Here is a 6000-nt window from a genome sequence, read left to right on the forward strand (position 1 = left end):
ACTGAACCAGAGGCAAAATAGCATTTATAGTAAGTCGTAATTAAATCATATTGCTACAGTCAGGCATGGTAGCACATGCCTGGGATCCCAGGGGCTCAGGAGGCTGAGGCAGAGGATCACAAGTTCAAAGCCAGCCTCAGCAACTTATCGAGCTCTAAGCAACTTAGTGAGACCCTGTTTCAAAATAAAAAAAACAAAGGGCTGGCGATGTTGCTCAGTGGTCAAGCACCCCTGGGTTCAATCTCTGGTACAAAAAAATGTATATATATATATATATATAAAGAGAGAGAGAGAGAGAGAGAGAGAGAGAATGCTGCAGTTTTGATTTTGAATGTCCCCCAAAGAAAGTGGGATTTAATGGAAGGAAGTTAGGCCACTGGGGGCATCCACTTTTTTTTTCTTTTTACAAAAATTCCCAGCCCAGGGCTGGGGATGTGGCTCAAGCGGTAGCGCGCTCGCCTGGCATGCATGCGGCCCGGGTTCGATCCTCAGCACCACATACCAACAAAGATGTTGTGTCCGCCAAGAACTAAAAAATAAATATTAAAAATTCTCTCTCTCACTCTCTCTCCTCTCTCACTGTCTCTAAAAAAAAAAAAGTCACTGCCATTTAAAAAAAAAAATTCCCAGCCCATGGGCTGGGGATGTGGCTCAAGCGGTAGCGCGCTCGCCTGGAATGCGTGCGGCCCGGGTTCGATCCTCAGCACCACATACCAACAAAGATGTTGTGTCCGCCGAGAACTAAAAAAAAAAAAAAAATATATATATATATATATATATATATATTAAAAAATCTCTCTCTCTCTCCTCTCTCACTCTCTCTTAAAAAAAAAACACAGTCTCACTAAGCAACTTAGGGCCTCACTAAGTTCCTGAGGCTGGCTTCAAACTTGCAATCCTCTTGCCTCAGCCTCCTGAGTCTTTTGAAATTACAGGCATGTGTCATCACACTTGGATACTGGGGGTATGCTCTTGAAATGGATTTTGGGGTCCCAGCCACTTCCTCTCTCTTTGCTTCCTAGTCAGCATGAGGTGAACAGGCCTCCTCCTCCCCATGCTCCTGCCAAAGACCCACAGCAACAGGGCCCAGCAACCCAAGATTGAAATGTCTGAAACCATTAGCCAAAATAAACCTTTCCTCCTTATAAGTTGATTATCTCAGGTGTTTTGTCCCAGGGTAGAAAGCTAACACAAATACATTAAATTCAAGCAAATCATGGGCTTAAAAGCCTTTTTTGTGATTTGAACTAGGACCCCAAACACCACTGGTAACATTTTTTTTTGTAAGAAAAGGCTTCCTGCTGGGTACAGTGGCGCCTATCACCCCAGCAACTTAGGAAGTTGAGGCAGGAAGATCACAGGTTCAAGGTTAGCCTCAGCAATTTAGTGAGACACTATCTCAAAATAAAAAATAAAAAAATGTATTGGGGATGTAGCTCAGTGGTAAAGCACCCTGGGTTTTATCCCCAGTACTTAAAAAGGTGTGTGGGGGGGGGATTTAAAAAAAATACTTCTCAAGGTGTGCACATCTGGCTTATTACTTTTGGAACACAAATCTCTCAGTAAGTTGCTGCCTGAGTGTCCTGATCATAGGGTCTAAGGCCTTCCTTCAGAATGCTCTAAGGTAAAAGGGATCTGAGGCTTTCTCATGACTCCATTGCTCACGGTCCATAACATGTTCTCTAAGCCCCTGAACATCCTGCATCATCAGCATCACCTGGGAACTTGTCAAAAATGCAGTTTCTCAGGACTTACTCCAGACTTACAAAATCAGAAACTCTGGGGTTGGCAATCTTTTAACAACCTACTGCATGGCACTAAAATTTGAGAACCACTAGTCTGTCAAGAAAATATTTATACATGGAGAAAGTTGGGGGAGACGGGGCATTATTGTCTGCCTTGAGTGTGCTAAATATTTATGTGATTTGTCATATTTGTTCCTTCTTTGCCAACCAGTTCTTGCATGTGAATAGCACAAATCACCTCATTTTGTTCTCTTCAAGAAGAACCAACTGACAATGTATAGTGCACACTCTCTACCTGCCTTTCATCTCAGGCTGGAGATGAGATTCTGCTCAGAGAAAGGCCCTCCTTTCAGAACTAGGCCTCTCAGTCCTGAAGGTCACCAGGCAAGGGGCTTTCCCATACAAATCAGAGCAGCCTGGACAGGCTGAGTAAGCAATATGAAGGCTTGGCCTCTACCTGACAGGAAGGAAATGTGCTCCTGTGACTCAGGGGTCCCGCCTGGTCCTCCTGGGGAACCTGACAGCTTGAGAAACACCTGGTAGGCCAGTCCACATATGGTCAGGAGAGCTGTGGGCTGGGGCCTTGCAAAGCAAGGACAAACACTCTCAATAACCTTTCATGGGCTGGTATCAGAATAAATAAATGGAAAGGCAGGGTGTGCCCAAAGGGCCTTAACCCTTCCAGAGAAAGTTGTATGTGAAGACTACTCACAGCAATATGTACTTAGTATAAGTGGGTGGCTGCTAATGGCTTGAATATGGCTTTTCCCCTCTGAAACTCATGTTAAAATTTAATCCCCATTATGAGATATTAGGATGTGGGACCAGGTAGAATCTTTCAAAGGTGATCAGGGCTCTGTCTTCATGAATGGATTAATTCATTCTTGCAACTAGTGGATTAAGAAGTTACCTTGTGAGTAGGTCTGCTATGAAAACCAATGTGGTTAGGTCTCTTGAGTGCTCCCTGTCTTTTGCCATGAGATGCCCATGCTGCCTCAGGATTCCACCAGCAAGCAGACCATCATCAGATGCAGCCCTTGACCTTGGACTAGAACCATGAGCCAAAATAAACCTCTTTTTAAAATAAGTTACCTAGTGCCAGGTATTTTGTTATAGCAATCCAAAACAGACTAAGACAGTGACATCTTACCATTTGCCTTTCTAACTTATACAAACTTGACTGGGAGTTCTCCTTGAGGAAAGAGCAGTCCACTTCATTTAATAGTATATTGCTAAATGTCAACCACATTGTTAAGTGTAGCTGTAATGCTGTTTGTTTGAGCTGCTAAATCAGATTCCATTGTAGGCAAAAAACAAAACAAAACAAAACAACAACAACAACAACAACAAAAAAACAATGTGTCCTTCTATTCTCCTCTAGATAGGCTTTGGAGTTTTCTTTTTTCTTTCTAATTTTTTTCCAGTGCCAGGGATGAAACCTGGGGCCTTGCAAATGCTAGGCAAGCACTCTCTCACTAAGCTATACCCTCAGCTCTAGGTTGTTTTTGTTACTGTGAACAGGAGACAGAATGCTTGTAAAATAAGATCAGAAAGGAACAATTTATCTCCCAACCTTGGTTTTTGGTTTTAATTTTTTTCTTGTACTGGGGATTGAACCCAGGGGAACTCTACCACTGAACTACACTCCCAGTCCTTTTTATTTTGAGACAGGGTCTTGCTAAGTTGCTGATTGCCTCAGACTTGCAATCCTCCTGTTTCAGTCATCTGAGTCACCGGGATTATAGGCATGAGTCACTGCACCCAGCAAATTTACCTTATTGATAACAAAACCTATTATGAAATAAAGTAATTAAGACAATGTGGTACTGGCACAGTGACAGACAAACTGACCAATGAAACAGGATGCAATGGTATAGTACTTTTGGAGTATGTCAGAGAGTGGCATTTAAGATTAGTGGGTAAAGCAGGCATAGTAGCACATGCCTGTAATCCCCGTGACTCAAGAGGCTGAGGCAGGAGGATCACAAGATTGAGGCCAGCCTCAGAAATTTAATGAGACCATATCTTAAATAAATAAATAAAGCATCAGGGATGTGGTTCAGTGGTAGAGAGGCCCTGAGTTCAATTATTTGCACCACCAAAACAAAGTAAAACAAAAGAAAACTGAACCCCTACCTTAAACTATAAAGTCCATACTAAATGAATAAGACCTTATTTATCAAAAAACATAAAAACTCTCATTAGAAAAAGTAGGTGAGTCATTTGGACCTCAGAGTCAAAAACACTTTTTAAATAAGGCATGGAAAAAAAACCACCTTACTAGAAATACTGATAAATTTGACTATATTAAAAAATAAGGCTAACCACGCTCAGTAGCAGACCTGTAATCCCAGCAGCTTGGGAGGCTGAAACAAGAGGATTGTGAATTCAAAGCCAGCCTCAGCAACTTAGTGAGATCCTGTCTCTAAATAAAATATTAAAAAGGACTGGGGATGTGGCTCAGAGGTTAATCCCCACCCCCAGGGTACAAAAAAACATAAAATGTAAAAAAAAAAAAAAAAAATATATATATATATATATGGAGCGAGGCACAGTATTATACACCTGAATTCCAGCTATTCCAGAGGTTGAAGCAGAAGACTCATGAATTTGAGGCCACATTCAGCGACTTTACTAGACCCTTCTCTGAGAGGGAAAAAAAATAAAGAACATTTGTTTGCCATAGATTTTATGCAAACAAATCTCCACGGCTAACCATTATTCTGTTGTTCTGAACCACTCCCCAGTTGTTTTAGTCAGCTTTTTCACATAGAGGAGGAAAGGTTTATTTGAGGCTCATGGTTTCAGATATCTCAGTCCATAGAAGGCTGACTCCATTCCTCAGGGCTAAAGGTGAGGCAGAACATCGTGGCGGAAGAGTGTGGTGGAAGAAAGCAGCTTAAGACATCACATCAGGAAGCAAAGAAAGAGCTCTGCTCAACAAGGACAAATATATACTCCAAAGTCACGACCCCAGTGACCTGACTCCTCCAGCCACACCCTACCTGCCAACAGTTAGTGAATTAATTCACTGATTGGATTAACACTCTCATAACCCAATCATTTTATCTCTAAACTTTTTTGCGTTGTCTCACGTGTGAGCTTTTGGGGGACACATAACCTAAACCATAACAAGCCTTTTATAATTTGATATTTAGTTTTAATATAAATAAAATTGCAACTGACTCCATAAAGAGAGCCATTCTTTTCCTCAATTTTCAATAATATTATTGGCACCAAACCACCCTCTTTGCTTGACCTTTTTCACCTCAGAGAGGTGTCCCCTTCTTGTTTCCTGATTCTTCTCTCAATCAGACTTAGAATATGAACATATTTCTGGCCTTTATTGTTTGGAAACAGTGATGAAAAAAAGGTTAAAATCCAAATTAAAACAGGTGTATATTGTTTCCCATTACAAAATAGCTAGAAGAAAGGATTTTTTTTTTAATATTTATTTATTTTTTCTTAATTCTCCGCGGACACAACATCTTTTGTTTGTATGTGGTGCTGAGGATCGAACCCGGGCCGCACGCACGCCAGGCGAGCACGCTACCGCTTGAGCCACATCCCCAGCCCCGAAGAAAGGATTTTTAATATTCTCCTCACAAAAAATGATGTTTGAAATGATGAATAAGCTAAATATCCTGATTTGATCATCACACAATGTTTCTATGTGTCTCAACATCACATAAATATGCACAATTATTATATGTCAATTATAAAAAACATAAGTGGGACTTTATCCCCACCTAAAAATAGAATTTAAAAGTTACCAAAAATACAGAAATTAATGAAAATTAGTCAACTTTCCTTCCTTAAATATATGTTGAGTATCAACCATCTATAAGACATTGTGCTAGAAGCTAGAAATACAAAAATAGATAACATTAGTACCTGTCCTTAAAAAGATGACAGTCTAGGCTGGAGGTATAGCTCAGCAGTAGAGGAATTCTTAGCATGGACAAGACATTGGGTTCCATCCCCAGTGAGAGAGAGAGAGAGAGAGAGAGAGAGAGAGAGAGAGAGAGAGAGAAAGAAAGAAAGGAGAGAGAGAGAGAGGGAGGGAGGGAAGAAGGAAGGAAGGAAGACTCTGTCACAGGAAGACAAGAGAAATGAGTGTTCTTGGCACCCTATTAGGGTTGCCTGTAGGGACCCAAGAGGGTACAAAGGAAGAAATCAGCCATGTTCCCAGGGAGGACAGGGAAGATGGGGAAAGGCCAGCATGGGAGAAACTTGAAAGATGCAATTTGAGCAA

Source organism: Spermophilus citellus, assembly GCF_964194105.1.
Source record: "Spermophilus citellus genome assembly, chromosome: 6".
In the NCBI taxonomy this organism is placed as follows: Eukaryota; Metazoa; Chordata; class Mammalia; order Rodentia; family Sciuridae; genus Spermophilus; species Spermophilus citellus.